The sequence below is a fragment of the Zalophus californianus genome, chromosome 14, assembly GCF_009762305.2.
Source record: "Zalophus californianus isolate mZalCal1 chromosome 14, mZalCal1.pri.v2, whole genome shotgun sequence".
Taxonomy (NCBI): Eukaryota; Metazoa; Chordata; class Mammalia; order Carnivora; family Otariidae; genus Zalophus; species Zalophus californianus.
Window position 1 is genome coordinate 73,360,164 of NC_045608.1, and position 17,359 is coordinate 73,377,522.

Genomic DNA, 17,359 nt, shown 5'->3' on the forward strand with positions numbered 1-17,359 from the left:
TCCTTAAAATGAGGTAAATTAAACCTATTTGTTTTTTGATGTTGCTGCCACTGTTTATCAAATAGGATCAACATGTTTAAGTATTTTGGATGACATATCTATAAGCCTAACCTTTTGAACCCTCAAAGCTAAGATTTTTTAGTTTTTATATATTTTGCATTTCATCAGATATACAAGTTATTTTACAGATTTAGGACCTCATCTGGGAAAAACTTTCAGTGGCTGATTTTCATTGTATTGCTTCTTTGAGCCTGCTTGGTGGGAAAGTATCAGTCTGGGTCCAATCTAGAAAGAGAAGCCACCTAGTGATTATAACAGGGAAGTTTAATATAAAAAAAGTTTTTAAAAAAATGTTATTTGACAGAGAGAGTGAGAGCACAAATGGGGAACAGCAGAGGGAGAGGTAAATACAGGCTCCCTGGCTGATCAGGGAGCCCAATGGGGGGCTCGATCCCAGGGTCCTGGGATCATGACCTGAGCTGAAGATAGACAATCTGAGCCACCCAGGCGCCCCTTTAAAAAAGTTTTAAACTGTGGCAAAAGAAAAAAGACATATGAGAATTCTATATGGTAACCCAGAGCTGAGGGAGGGTACTGAAGGAAGAGGTACCTGGATACCTCTTGGAAGTAAGGGGCCTAAGATTTGGGTTCAGGCCTGCCTTAAGAAGGGGTAGCTGCAGCCCACTGGATGGCAGAGTTTACTGGTTTACCTAGACCAGAGTTGGTCTTTAGTCACTAGGCTACTAGGAAAACACCCTCCAAGATTCAGGGAAGCTGTAGCTAGTTACTGAGTGTGTGAGCACACAGAGACAGGGAGACATCTCAAGTGTTGGCGGGACATCTGGAACATGAGGTGTTTGTGTTGGAAGGGTTGAAGGAAGGTGATCATCAGCCTGGCCCAGGTCTGTGAGTGCCAAGGAGAACCATATATTCTGAGATTGTGACTAGGGAAGAGCATCACCAGATGTCTTCATACCTACCTTGTTTACTGATGGAGCAGCTGCCAGAAAGCAGTGGGAGAGGCACTTCAGGGTGAATATGGAGCTGAGAGATTGTAAATTGATAGATTCTGTAAAGGTTTTGGTGGGAGAGAACATACAGAAAATATAAAATGCCTCACCTGTTCACCTCTGCTTTCCCTGTTTTGCAATGTCTTACATAGCCTATTCAAACCAAGAACTGGGCATAAAAGTAAGGTAGCAAAAATGTCAGGTTGTTTAGAAAAAAACAGGCAAAATGAGAAAACTTGGGCCAAGGTTTTAAACATCTATCTTTTTTAATTTTTTATTTTATTTTATTTTTTTAAAATGTTTTATTTATTTATTCATGAGAGGCAGAGAGAGAGAGAGGCAGAGGGAGAAGCAGGCTCACACAGAGCAGGGAGCCTGATGCGGGACTCGATCCCAGGACCCTGGGATCATGACCTGAGCCAAAGGCAGACACTTAACCGACTGAACCACCCAGTCATCCCAATAAATCTTTAAAAAAAGATAGATGTTGGGCGCCTGGGTGGCTCAGATGGTTAAGCGTCTGCCTTTGGCTCAGGTCATGATCTCAGTTTCCTGGGATTGAGTCCTGCATCAGGCTCCTTGCTCAGCGGGGAGCCTGCTTTTCCTTCTGCCTGTTGCTCCCCCTGCTTGTGCTCTCTCTCTCTCTGACAAAATCTTTAAAAAGTATATTTATTTTAGAGATAGTGTAGGGCGGAGGGGCAGAGGGAGAGGGAGAGAATCTTAAGCAGAATCCATGCTGAGTGTTGAGCCTGACGTGGGACTTGATCTCACAAACCTGAGATCACGACCCGAACCTAAACTAAGTTGGACGTTTAACTGACTGCACCACCCAGGCACCCCTAAACATCTAATGAATTTAATAACTATAAAATAGTTCTGAACTGGAGGTCTGGGACTATTCTAAGTATTCTGGAATTACATGAATTATACTCTTAAATCAGAATGTCAGAGACAGGAATTAGAGTACATTCCTTCTATTAGTTTTCATCAAGGTAGCCACATAGCTTTTATATGAACTTTTCTGGAAATGGGGAGTTTCCTGCAATTGGAATGCTTTATTTTATAGTATATTCTTGCTTCAGTTAAATCACTTTTTGCTTTTCTGTGTCTTCTACATATTGCTTTTAATTTTGCCACTCAAGACAGTCTCACATGCACATTTCAGTCTTCCAGGTACTGAAATCAACAAGAGTAATGCTCTTTCCATCTTTCAGACTAAGTGTTTCTAATTTCTAAAGTATTTCTTTGGACAAAGTTTTGTTTATTCATGGTTTCAGTTTTTGGATGTTCTCTAGCTTTTAATATTTTGTTGTTTAAAAGCCTGTATTTTGGGGCACCTAGGTGGCTTAGTTGTTAAGCGTCTGCCTTTGGCTCAGGTCATGATCCCAGGGTCCTGGGATCGAGCCCTGCATTGGGTTCCCTGCTCAGCGGGCAGCCTGCTTCTCCCTCTCCCACTCCCCCTGCTTGTGTTCCCTCTCTCGCTGTGTCTCTCTCTGTCAAATAAATAAAATCTTAAAAAAAATAAAAAATAAAAGCCTATATTTTACAAATCATACAGAGCCCTACTTAATATAAACTAGAGTATAGGGCACCTCTCGTGCTCTCTCTCTTTATCTCTCTCAAATAAATAAAATCTTTAAAAAAAACAAAAAATCGAGTATATGCTCTATTTATTTTTAAAAAATTGAGTTACAACATTTTCATGTGTGCAACATAATGATTTGATATTTGTGTATGTTGTGAAATGTTCGCAATAAGTCTAGTTAACATCCATCCACTTTTTTTCTTTATTTTTTTAGAATTTTAAGTCCAGTAGAGTTAACATACAGTGTTATCTTAGTTTCTGGGGTATGATACAGTGATTCAACAATTCCGTCAGTTGGTGCTCATCCAGACAAGTGCACCCCTTAATCCCCATCACCTACTTCACCCATCCTGCCACCCACCTCCCCTCTGGTGATATCAGTTTGTTCTCTACAGTTAAAAGTCTCTTTCTTGGTTTCTCTCTTGTTTTCACTTTATTTTTTCTTCTCCTCCTTTGGCTAATTTTTAAAAAAGGTTTATTGAAGTATAATTGGCAAAACATTTAAAGTGTATGTTGTGATGATTTGATATACATACGCATGGTGAAGAGTCCCCCGCCCCCCGCCCGTCTATTTATTACATCCACCATCTCATATTTATCTTTTTTTTTTTCTTTTTGGTGAGTTTTTCTGTTGTGGCACCGATATGCAAGATGTAAAGGGTAGAATGGGGACTCTACATTGGATTCTTTAATAATGTGTTACTCCATCCAGCTAGCATTTATTTGGCTCCTGGCACTGTGCAAGATGTGCGTGGAGGTGGATGGAGGAGGGGAGGGATGGGTGGGAGACGTGATGGTGAATAAGGAGGCATGACTCTACCTCGAGGAACTCAAGGGTGGAAAGATATAAATGGGCACAATTACACCACAACCAGTAAGTATTGTTTCAGGGAAATGAAGTTGGAGAAACTGCTATAAAGGCACAGAAGATGGAGCAGCTAAGTGGCCTGGAAAAGATCAGGAATAATTTCACTCATGAGGGAAATGGAGCTGATCTAAAAATGAAGAAGTTTGCCGTGAGAGAAATTGGGTGGACGGGTATTCTAGGCAGAGGGTAATAATGTGCAAAGACTTGAGTGGTAAAATGGTCCGATTCAGAATTCATTGACTCGCACGGGTATGCTGTGGAAGAACAGTGGAAGAATCCTGCACGATAGTATCAAGCTTAGGATCCGCCATTTATTAGCTCTTCATTGTGAATGAGGCACTTGACTTTGCCTGAGTCTTTTTTGTTTTCCCTCCCATTTGTAACAGCTACTTTGTAGTTTTGAGGATTGAATGGTGTAAGTTATGCCTGGCACATATGACGCAGTGAATACTAGCTGGTTATGTGGTGATACCTCTAGTTGGTGAGAGGCACTAGGAATAAGACATAGGACTGCTTCTACCTTTGTGCCTCCCTGTTTTATTCTCCATACTATTGCAAGGCTTATACTTTTCTTTCTTTTATTTTTTTAAGGTTTTATTTATTTACTTGACAGAGACACAGCGAGAGAGGGAACACAGCAGGGGGAGTGGGAGAGGGAGAAGCAGGCTTCCCGCCGAGCAGGGAGCCCGATGCGGGACTCGATCCCAGGACCCCGGGATCATGACCTGAGCCGAAGGCAGACGCCCAATGACTGAGGCACCCAGGTGCCCTATAAGGCTTATTCTTTTAAAAACATGTCTGCGATGTACCTCTTCTCAAAATTTCCAGTGGCTTCTCATCTCAGAGTAAATGTGAAGTTTCTACCATAGCCTAAGAAGTCCTATGTAATGTGCCAACACCTCTCCCTTCACTCCCAAAACAACATTTCCTACCACTGGATTTGCTCTCTGATTCAGCCACATTGGTCTTGCTGTTCTCAAAGAACTACAGATATGCTTCTGTCCCCAGGCTGTTGCACTGTATATTCTTAATTTGGGCAGTCTTTCCTGAAATACGGCATGATTCCCTCAGATGTATGCTCAAATATCATTTTATCAGAAAGGCCTACCCTAATCCCCACCACTCCCTTATGCCACTATTTTTGCCCCTCTACTCCTACTTTATTTTCCTTAAAGTTGAGGGCAGAGACTGTTTTTTAATTCACTGTTTTCTTTCCAACAACTAGAATTATGTCTAGCATTAATTTAAAGTGATATATAAATATTTTGTTCTCTGAGGCTGAGAGAGTGGCCTGGGCACCATCTAAGACCCAGCTAAGAATTTTGGATTTTATCCTGCAGGCAAAAGGAAGGTAACCAATGTTTTTGATGCAGCCTAAAGTGAATGTTAATCTTTTGTGTTAGTCCCTACATTGATTTGTGGTTGCAAATTGAATTTTTCCAAATACTAAAACCAATTATTTTCCTTCTTTCCAGTAATTAGTCCTTAAAATCTGATACCATGGCATAAATGCATTATGTTAGAAATTTCTTTAGATAGTTAAAATCAGAATGCAGGCTTTATTTAGTTTTTGTTCAGAGGTATATAGCGACTTTTACTGCAGCTACTATGATGTTTTAGTGTAAAGTTCTCAGAATATAGGTTTCCTTTTTTACAACGTTTAGAGGTCTGTTGATTTGTCTTAGGCTGCAGTAGTAAATGCTATTAAATTTACTGAATAATTTACTTGTGTTTTTGGACAAGAGATAAGAGAAATGAGCATAAAGAAGTCTTTTGGAAGGGGACTCAGAAGCTCTGATGACAGAGCAGAATATTGTGCATAACTTGTCTCACCCAGGGCTAGAAGGAACATGATGCCCCTGACTAATAATTCAGCACCACTTAAAATCATTTAAATCTTCAATATTTTGAGAGAGACTTAGGGGAAATATGAAGAATTTTATTCATAAACAGCCTTACTTATTTCATTATTACAAGTTAAAGCTTGTAATATGTTACTAAAAATGAGCAATTTGGGGGCATCTGGGTGGCTCAGTCAAGTGTCTGCCTTCGGCTCAGGTCATGGTTCCAGGGTCCTGGGATCGAGCCCCGCATCTGGGCTCCCTGCTCAGTGGGAAGCCTGCTTCTCCCTCTCCCCCTGCTTGTGTTCCCTCTCTCGCTCTCTTTCTCTGTCAAATAAAATCTTTTTAAAAAAATGAGCAAGTTGTAGCAAATGTTTTCCAAATTTTCTGCTGTAGTTCTTGGCTTTTTGTGTGTGAACATGTAGTTTTCTTAAGACAGTTTAAAATTTAAAAGTTTTTCGTCCCTTGCCCCCACCCCCCTGCCCTTATTGGCTGGGGTGCCGTGGGCACGTTGTAGTTTTAAGTTCAATTTATAAAACAGAGTTAATGGTACCTGCCTTACACAGTATTAAACGAAGTAATACTTGTAAAACGCTTGCTTAGTACAGTGCCTCACACATAGTAAGTGTCCAGTGTCAGATATTATTGGTAAATATAATTATTTCAGAATTTCAGCTGATCATGATTATTGCCTTGTAGCTGCCTTTGTGTGGATATTTTGTAGAAATAGATAAGGCTCAGTGTTAGTAGTAAGGGCGGCTTAAAATTTTTTCCCACTAGAGGGCACTGTGTTCTTTGACGATGACAAGATTACGAAACTGCCTGATTGGTTTACTGCCCCTAACGTGGTTTTGAGCTCCAACCCCTGGCATTCATTCTCCAGTTACAACTCTCAAAGACTGTGCTAGAGTATGTTAAGAAATGATCTTTCTGGGGCGCCTGGGTGGCTCAGTTGGTTAAGCAGCTGCCTTCGGCTCGGGTCATGATCCCAGGGTCCTGGGATAGAGCTCGCGTCGGGCTCCCTGCTCAGCGGGAAGCCTGCTTCTCCCTCTCCCTCTGCTGCTCCCCCTGCTTGTGCTCTCTATCTCTATCAAATAAAATCTTAAAAAGAAAAAAATGATCTTTCTTATCTTCCCCTTCCTTCCCACTTCAAGGTATAACTTTTTTTTCTTTTCTTTTTCTTCTTCCTTCTCCTTCTCCTCCTCCTCTTCTTCCTCTTCTTCTTCTTCTTCTTCAAGAAACATCTTTCTCCATTCTGTAAACTGGATGTATTCTTTAGATGTAAGACATTATGATTCAGACTCTGACCGTCTTCTCTTCAGCATATGTTAGCCCCAGGGTTCCTGGTAGAACACTAACGGACATGCATCGTACCAGGTCTCTTCCTTGTCACCCTACCTAGAATTGCATAATGGAGGAGTGTTTGAGACTTGGCACATGCTTTTGCTGTTGTAAAGGGGTGACCCTTGAAAGAAAAATTGGTTTTGGGTCTTCAGCAAGACATAGGCTTGACATCATGAACTGGGAGTGGAGGTCCAAAGGAAGTACCCTTGTAACTTACTGTCCTTGAAGCCTCTTCCCTCTGCATATGGTTAAAGCACATTCAGCGGGTTGACTGAACCAGTGACCATAGCTTCCCCAACATCTCTTCATTTCAAGTCAGGGAGAAAAGAGGAGAGGTGAAGTGGGGAAGGAGAAAGAAGGTGGAAAGGGGCAACAAAAAGTGAAATACAAAGTTTGGTGACATCACTATTTTGAACAGATCCTGCTTAGGTTAATCTTTTCATGGATTAGTAGAAATTTCTGATTGCTGCCTGGTGTCTGTGTCTGCAAAGTAACTTTGCAGGGGATGATATAACATCCACATCCTAGCCTGCATGTGACTTACCGTTTTCTCCCTTGTTTCCATCTGTATACAGTGGGATGTCAATGTGAAGGGCCTCCACTTAGCGATGGCAACAGAAGGGAGCCCCTAAACATGAAAGGGTGAGTCAGGTATAGAGATAAAGGACAAGGAGGAGAGTGGAGGATCTGCCAGGATGACGGGAGTGCTAGGGATTTCTCTAATGCCCAGTGGGAATAGTGGGGGGAGGAGCTCCCCTTTGAGTCATCTGGGGTCCTGAAGTATAAAGTCCTGTTAGGAGCTGGAGTCCCTCTAGCCCAGTTTTAGGTTCTAGAAATGTCTAGATTTCATAGCATATGTTTTTCATAGCATTCTCTGTGACCCACCGTGTCAGATTCAAATGAAAAAGTCCGAATTTAGCATTAACTGCATAGCGGGGGCTTCTCTGGCTGTTGGAAGACCTCACTTGTCAAGAATGACCTAAACCAGGGCATTGGTTCAATAGTTCAAACAGTATCTCATCCAAGAACCATACATTCTGACCTCAGCTGAAAAGGGTACCCCCAATAAATGGTGATTAACTGATTCTTATCAGATAGCTTTCTAGATGATGAGAAATAACTGTGTTCTAGAGCAGGGGTGGACAAACTATGATGCACAGGTCAAGTTTTAGCCTGCTGCTGGCCTTTGTACAGTCCACAGGCTAAGAATGTTTTTTACATTTATAAATGATTGAATAAAATTTAAAAGATGTATTTTATGATAGAAATAAAAGAATACAATCTACATCAACATTACTAGACTAAGTACTCATCACAATAGTTCTAATTCACAGAAAAGCAACAGTCAAATTAGAAAAAAAATTTTGTAATAACCACAGCAGAATTTCTTCACAAAAATCAAAAATGAAAATGGGGTTGAAGCCACGGTGTTTTAAATGGCTTATTTGTTAGCCTAATAAGGGAAACTTATTTATTGATAGTGGGTTAGTTAAATTGTGATTGATTACAGCAACTGAAGGGATGTGTCCAGAGAAAATAAACTTAAGACTGTTAGCCTTTTGGGGAGAATAGTTGACCAAAGAGTTGATGACTTTAGGAGCAATATCAATAGTAAATTAAAAATCAGGGCAAATGTGGGGCACCTGAGTGACTCAGTTGGTTGTGTCCAACTCTTGATTTCTGCTCAGGTCATGATCTCAGGGTCATGAGATGGAGCCCCATGTTGGCTCTGGGGTGGGCGTGAACCTGCTTAAGATTCTCCCTCTCCCTTCTCTCTCTCTCTGCCCCCTCAAAAAACAAAAAAATTAGGGCAAATGATTTTAATGGTTTTTCTTGATGAGTCCAAAAGATGAAACAGATACTAAGTTGCTTTTTATTCCAGAAGTCAATGCTGAGTTTGAAGTGACAAAAGAATTAGCCTCTATGAATAGTCTAATGTGTTACAACTAAAGGAGGAATATTTCAAAGAAACTGAGAATAACTAATCATGATAGTTAAATATGAAATGGAATCTGCTAAGATGTATTACAACTTACAATAATTAAAAAGATGTGTGAAGCAGGAAGAAAAAGCGTAATAGTACAAATCTACAAATCTTGTGAAAATGTAAGATGTCTAAAGCTTATTTTGGTTATTATTCATTAGCAGGTGCTTTGCAGAAAGTATTTGGGTCTACCATTTGTTACTGAAGCAGCAATGTTAGTGGTACACTTTCTTTGCTCTTGTGGACTTAACCTTGATCAGTTCTGTGAATTTTTGTCAGAAATTGAAGCTAAATCTTCTCTCTTGCTCCGCCACACATGAGTTTGATGGCTCCGCAGTGGTAAAGTTTTCTTGTGATTTTTTTTGATCGTAGGGCCGAAATTGAAATTTTTCTTTTTTCCTTTTTTTTTTTAAGATTTTATTTATTTGAGAGGGAGAGAATGAGAGCACAAGCAAGGAGATGCAGGCAGAGGGAGAAGCAGGCTCCCCGCCAAGCAAGGAGCCCAATGTGGGACTCGATCCCAGGACCCTGGGATCATGACCTGAGCCAAAGGCCGATGCTTAACTGACTGAGCCACCCAGGCATGCCAAAATTTTTCTTAATGTGAAGAACCAGCTTCAAACATAATGGAACACCAAATGGCTTTGGAAGTTAGCCTTTGAGGCAGACTTCATAATGTTTCTTAATGAATTCAACCTAAAACTGCAAGGTGAAACATCAATTATATGCAAATCTTATACCATGGTAAAGTCATTTTGGTAACTCATGTCTGAATCTTAAGTAATGTCAAACACTTCCGGTTCTTTCAAATGTTAAAATACAGCAACTACAGATGTTGTTGGACTGTTTTTAGTAGTGACAGATCTCAGAATGTATACAGGAATTTACACAGATGTCTCTTATTTAGCTCATCATATTGCTATGCCATACCTGTTTTGTTATGTTTCATTTTTTAAAACTGTTCTGTATATGGTTTCATTGACCATTTAGATTTTCTCCTATTTAACAGTATTCTAGAAGGGTAAGACAGGGGGAGACTGATGTAGGCTGCGTGCATTGGTCACTAGTAGGTAATGGAATGTAAAAGATCATGTAAGAATGAGTCATTTATTTATTCATGTATGCCTACTAAATGCCCCAGGTATTATGCTAGGCTTTGATGATTATGTCTCTGCTCCATGTGGTCTATAATCTGGTAGTGGAAGCATTCATGTAACAGATAATTTAATCATTAACTGAAATGAGAACTTCAAATGAAACATACAGAATGTTCTGAGAATGTGTTATAGGGACACTTACCTAGTTCTGGGGGTGTTAGATTAGATAGAAGGGAGCAAGGAAATGGCACTCGGCAGGTGAGTGGTAAAGAACAGTGAACCACATTCAGAAGGCGCTTGCTGTATTTAAAGACATCAAGGGCCCACACAGACAGGAGATGAAATTGTAGCTATTGAAGATTTGTTGTTTTTAAAGAAATAATTTATACATTTTCTTCCAAAGCCTTGTGAATTAAAAGGAAAAAAAAAAAAAGAGGATCAAAATTTATGGGTTGTGTTAAAAAGAAAACCACAGGTCCAAAACAGTATCACTTAGATTAAGGCCCCAAGTCAGTAAACCAAGACTTAATACCTAAACTAACTGTAGTTTCAACCCCCCCAAGAATGTAACCTTGACCTAGTCATCATGGAATTTCCTGGTCAGTACAAGGAAAATTTACTGATAGACCCCTTGAGCTCCGCTTAAGAGGGCAACCTTGCCTAAACAATGCATTCCATGCTAATAAATTCCTTCTTTTTTATGCCCTCTCCCTGCCTTTGAAAACCTTTCTTTTGTTTAGCTCAGTGGAACTCTCCTGTATTTGCCAGATGGGGTGCTGCCCAATCATGAATCATTTAATAAAGCCAGTTAGATCTTCAAATTTACTCTGTTGAATTTTGTTTTTTAGTACTCATTTACCTGAAGAGTAAGAAAGACACAATTCATATTCCTTTCCTATAGGCACATAGCTTGGCACCAAAAAAAGCTGAACTTCCCTTTCCTAGGAAATTTTGATCACCTTCTTAAAATTGCTCCCTCCCACACCACACACTTCTGCTTCTCCCCTATTTTTTTCCCATAGCACTTACCATTTTCTAATGTGGAATGTAAATTACCACTTTTTTTTTTAAGATTTTATTTATTTATTTGACAGAGGGAGACACAGTGAGAGAGGGAACACAAGCAGGGTGGGTGGGAGAGGGAGAAGCAGGCTTCCTGCTGAGCAGGGAGCCCGATGCGGGGCTTGATCCCAGGACCCTGGGATCATGACCTGAGCTGAAGGCAGAAGCTTAATGACTGAGCCACCCAGGCGCCCCACTTTTTTTTTTTTTTTAAGTGTTTGTTCTGATTCTTCTAGAATGTAACCTGCACACAGGCAGGGACCTTTTGTCTTTTTCATTTACTGATATATCCCAAGCAACTAGAACAACACCTGGCACATATGGGGCATTTAGTTAATATTTGTTGAACGAATGCTTTTGAGCTGTTTTGGAGAGGAAAATTTTTTCTCTGCCCTTCAAGATTATTCTGGCTGGTCTAGGAATTAACATGAGGCAAATTAATAGGAGAAAATCAAACCAAAGTTTTTAATAACACATATACCTCCAGCATACATGGGAGAGACCCAGTAAAACTGAGTAACTCCCCATAATGACTGAAACCATCACCTTAAATACTGTCCTCAGCTAAAGACAAAAGAAGATGTTGGGGTGGGGGGGTCAGTTATGGGAGGTTACTAGGAAAAACACAGTAAATAAAGGTAAGATTGTTATGCAGATTTAATTCTATGCCTTCTCCTAGATAAGAGTTTCTAAAGATTGAGTCATTCCCCCCTTCCTGTCATAGCAAGGGTGAAATACCCTTACAAATGAGATTTCCCTTAGGAATGTAAATACCTTTTACAGAAGGGTAACATCAACTTGGTTTTCAGACTTTCTCTTATTTCTGCTATTTCTTAAAAATAACCAGCTTAAATTAACCAATATGCCAAAGAGGCAAAATTTGCTACCCTTCAGCTGTAATAAGTTTTCTAGAGTTGGACTCAGCTGATTTTGTTTTTCATATAATCACTCAGTGGCCTTCCTGGAGTTATCTTTCTCTGTTAATATTCTGTTAGATTGGCACTATAAATTACATATGAAGCAATTTATTTGGCAGAAAAATTGGAATGTTGAATATCTTGAATCATTATGTCAATGGAATCTTGAAAAAATGGGAGTGTTGGGAAGCTAGCAGTTTAATGCTGTTTTTCAAGATAATTATATCCTCAATTCAAGTAGGTAGAGCTAGACCGTTATAAGGCCATTTAATCTAGCCTTAATTTTATACACATGAGGGTCGCCTGGGTGGCTCAGTCGGTTAAGCGTCTGCCTTCAGCTCAGGTCATGATCCCAGGGTCCTGGGATCGAGCCCCTCATCGGGCTCCCTGCTCAGAGGGAAGCCTGCTTCTCCCTCTCCCACTCCCCCTGCTTGTGTTCCCTCTATCGCTGTGTCTCTCTCTGTCAAATAGATAAGTAAAAATCTTAAAAAAAAAAATCCTTAAAAAAATTTTATACACATGAGGAAACTGATTTAGCAAGGTTAGTCTAAGATCAGATTGTCATGTAGAGTTGAATAAATAGAATATTCTCATTTTCTTAACTTCATAAGTTCAGAGCTCATTCCCAGTGTTCTCTGACACTTATTGTAGAAGCTCATATGCACATAACACCTGGATGTTAGAGTTCTTCCTGAGAACATTCTGGAATGGATAATGGTGGGGTGTGGGAACAGGGGGAGTATGTATTGAGCCTTTTCCCACTAAGATCTGAACTTTAAATGTATGGCATTGATTTTAAGGATATAAAATATTTAAGGGGCGCCTGGGTGGCTCAGATGGTTAAGCGTCTGCCTTCGGCTTAGGTCATGATCCCAGGATCCTGGGATCGAGTCCCGCATCGGGCTCCCTGCTCCTTGGGAGCCTGCTTCTCCCTCTGCTTCTCTCTCTCTCTCCCTCTGTCTCTCATGAATGGATAAATAAAATCTTTAAAAAAAAAATTTAAAATAATTGTTTAAGTTTTGGGGCGCCTGGGTGGCTCAGTTGGTTAAGCCACTGCCTTCGGCTCAGGTCATGATCCTGGAGTCCCGGGATCGAGTCCCACATCGGGCTCCCTGCTCGGCGGGGAGTCTGCTTCTCCCTCTGACCCTCTTCCTTCTCGTGCTCTCTCTCATTCTCTCTCTCTCAAATAAATAAATAAAATCTTTAAAAAAAAAAAAAATAAAATAAAATAATTGTTTAAGTTTTATCTGTGGCGCCAGTAAGGTGATTACGTCATCTTATCAGGGTGCCATAAAACATTACATTTTCCCTGTTTGATTTTCCTTGTGCATTTGTTGGCTGGAATGAATCATTACATTGTAGAGTCCTTGAGGCAAAGGTCTATGTCATCTATGATTCTGGTAATCTCTGCAGTGTCTGGGATAGAATACATCCTCATATATCTCTGATATCCAGTGGTCATCTGAAAGTTGAACAATAGATGAGAAACATTTGCATAATGAAAGCATTGATCAATCTTGTTACTGGTAGAGATTTCAAAGGAAATAATCAGAAAGAATTGCCCAACACTGTCTTATCAGTCTTTTCCACCTGAATGATTATATAAGGCAGATAACTTAGAGATGGGGGAAGTTGGGGGAAATGTTCTTATTGGAACATAGCAGCACTGCCTTTTCTTCCCTCCTAGCATGGCATACAAGATCTAATTTGCCCAGTTAATTGAAGGAAAACAATATTCTTTTCTGATTGGATGTGTTCCAGGAAAATAAACTCAAGTTATTTAATGAAGAGTTGTATCTTAATGTATATTCAGTTTATCCCTTTATAGATATCACTTTTTAGATAGAGAGGTGGGAAAGGCAGAGAGAGGATCACAATCAGGCTCTAGCCCAGCACAGAGCCTGACACGGGGCAAGATCTCACCACCCACAGACCATGACTTGAGCTGAAATCAAGAGTTGGATGCCCAACTGACTGAGCCACCCAGATGCCCCTCTTTGATAGATATTGCAGTCAGCAGCACTTAGCACTTGCCAAATTTATTGTAGTATGCTCCTAGCCCTTGTGATGGAGATAAAAATTAAGAAAAAATAAACCTGGCAGCAAACCGTAGTGAAAATAAGGGCTTGAGAGTGTACAAATATGTTTGTCTTAGTTTGTGGTAAAAAATAGACTGCCCAGATGTATCCTGGTGCAATAGAAAAGGACTTTATTATTATTATTTTTAAGATTTTTATTCATTTGACAGAGAGACACAGCTAGAGAGGGAACACAAGCAGGGGGAGTGTGAGAGGGAGAAGCAGGTTTCCCGCGGAGCAGGGAGCCCAATGCGGGGCTCGAACCCAGGATCCTGGGATTATGACCTGAGCCAAAGGCAGATGCTTAACGACTGAGCCACCCAGGCACCCCTATTTTTTTATGCAAGAGTTTGAGATGGGAGTTCTTGGTTGGTAGGTGGTTTTATCTACACAGTAAACTGGGGACTTAGACTTCTTCCCTCTAGTGGCTCTGCCATCCCACAGGACATCTCTGCAACCAGCTGGTGAAAGGCAGAAAAGGTGTGATGGGGGCAAACATTTTTTTTTAAGTCTTAGCTTGGAAATGGCAAACAGCATTTCCACTCATATGTCATTGACTAAAACTCAGTTACATGGCCACATCTAACTGCAAGGTTGTTGGGAAATATAAAGTAGTCATGTGCCCCAGAAAGAGGTAATGGTTATTTTTCAGGATTTTCCTTCTTTCTCTCCCCCTTCCTTCCTTTCCTCTCTTCCACCTGCCCTCCCTCCTTCCTTCCTTCTTTTTTTCCTCTTCTTTTTTACTTTTTATTTTAAGATAATCAAAGACTTTAGACCTTGGAGTTGCGGATATTCCCTGAGTGGCTTTCTCCCAGCTTCTCCTTATAGTAGCATCTACATAACCATAGAACAATTTTCAAAATCCGGCATGATACTATTAACTAAACTACAGACCTTATTCAGATTTCACTAGTTTTTCCCTATAATGTCATTTTTCTGTTCCAGGATCCAATCCATTTAGTTGTTATGGTTCCTTAGTGTCTTGCAATTTATGACAGTTCTTGCCATTCCTTGCCTTTTATGACCTTGGCGCTTGTGAAGAATCAGTAATTACAGTCAGTAATTTTGTAAAATGTCACTCAATCTGGGTATGTTTGATGTTTTGTCATGATTAGACTGAGGGTTATGCATTATTGGGAAGGCTACCATAGACCAGAGGTAATCTGTCCTTCTTGGTACGTCATATCAGAGGGTACATGATGTCAGTAAGTATCACAGATGATGCTAACCTTATTCACTTGGCTAGGATAGTGCTCTCCAGGATTCTTCACTTGGAACTCACTATTTGTCCTTTTGTGTAATTATCAAGTGTTTGGGAGCGACACTTTAAGAATATACAAATATTCTGTTTTCCACTTAACCTTTCCACCAGTAATTTTAGCACGCATTGAGGGATCTTGCCTGCAGCAATTATTACTGTGGTCTTCTAATGCTGATTTCTATTTCCTACATTAAAAAATAGATTTTTGTTAGATATCTGATGGTTACTAATAGATATTAAGGATTCCCACCCTCTTCCCAGCACTGCCAATTTTGGAGATTAAAGTGACCATGGTTTAAATAATGTTAAATGTGGGAAGTTAAATTAGAAGAAGATGAAGGGGTTAAAAGAGAAGGGTTATACTGCTTCAGCTTTGTAGTGCTTAGGTATGGTCCAGGTAGGAAGCCCCTTGGAATGGCAGTAAGAAAAGCTGAGTCTTAGCTAAAGTTCTATTAGCTTTATAAGCAGATCTTTTTACTCTAATTTTCTAATTTTTAAAATAAGGACAATTTATAAATTATATAAGGAAACAGGTGAGGATGTAGTACTTTGAATTATTATGAAGGGTCTAGAGCATTTATGAAATCAAGTGTCCTATGCCATATTAAAATATAGGTATTATAGCAAGTCTACCTGTACTTATTAAAAAAGAATCAGGCAAACATTAATTGGGCATTTAGTGTGTGCAGGCACTGTGCTAAATGCTTTACATACATTAACTAGTTTATCCCCTCACACTTTAATGAAGGCAACTTTATTAGTCCCATTGTATAATTGAAGAACTTGAGGCACAGGGAGGTTAGACAGCTTGCCCCGGGTCACACAGCTAATAAGTGCAGAGTTAGGATTCAGACCTTGGTGGTCTTTGTACTCTTGACCATTCTGCTATAAACTTGTGTCCTGGTTGTAGCTATTGGCAGGACTGATGTTCACCTAGCACACATTCATCTGGTGGCCACACCAGCCAACTACTTCTCTTCTGACTGCTCAGTGTCTGTGCCCTTTGGATGGTTACATATTTGGGGGGATAATCCTGGCCACTGGTGAATAACAAATGTTTGTATCTCCTAATTGTTTCAATTGAGCAATTATTATATTTGACAGTGTAAGTGAATCTTGGGAAATATTTCAGGTATTTATGTTTGGAAGCACAATAGCTTAAACATTTTGAAGTCAAAACAAAAGTATTGAGCATGCATTTGTTCATTGTTCTTCCTAATTATGTGGCATTAACCCATGTTTGTCTTTGGCCACAATGTATAAGTAGTATGGCTCTTATTTAAAAGTGATTATTAGATGTGTGGTTAGGTGGGTCACAAAAATGTGGTGTTTGAAAAATGGGGTCACCAGTGTTCTATTCTTTATGAATGTCTGGCACTGGCTTGGTGATTTGGCTATTTGTAGACTGGTTCAATGAGCAGTTCTGCCTACTTCCTTTCCCACCTGCCAAGCATCTCTGGTCTAGTAGAAACTACCTCTCTTCTGAGGGTAATGTAAGTGGCTAGTATACCCACTACTGAGGGGTCTCTGGGCTGCACCACAGAGTTATATTCGTGTGTCTTTTTTTTGAGATTTTATTTATTTATTTGACAGAGAGAGAGACACAGCGAGAGAGGGAACACAAGCAGGGGGAGTGGGAGAGGGAGAAGCAGGCTTTCCACGGAGCAGGGAGCTGGATGCGGGGCTTGATCCCAGGCAGATGCTTAACAACTGAACCACTCAGGTGCCCCACATTCATGTGTCTTAAAATGATTTTGATAATACTCCTGCTTTCAGCTGTTTTGCTTCAATTCACCTTGAACTATTTACACGTATATAAAGGAATAAAGTTCCCCTATAGCAAATAGAAATAGGAAAATCTCTGGCTGAAAGTGAGAGAGCTGGACATTTGTTTTGGCTCTGCCAGTGACTTACTGTGTTACTTTGGGAAAAATACTTAGCCTCTCTGGCCCCTGTTTTCTTCTTTTTTAAAAAAAGATTTATTTTTTTATTTTAGAGAGCGAGAGAGCATGAGCAGGAAGGGCAGAGGGAGAGGGAGAGAGGCTCCACGTGGAGCTTGATGTGGACTCGATCCCAGGAAGGGCAGAGGGAGAGGGAGAGAGACTCCACGTGGAGCCTGATGTGGACTCGATCCCAGGACCCTGAGATCATGACCCTGAGATCATGACCCTGAGATCACGACCTGGGCTGAAACCAAGAGTCTGACGCTTAACCAACTGCACCACCCAGGCCCCCACCCTCTGTGTCCTTATCTGCAAAGATGAAAAGGACCTCATCCAGCTTCAGCATTCTTTCATTTAGTGCTGAAGTGA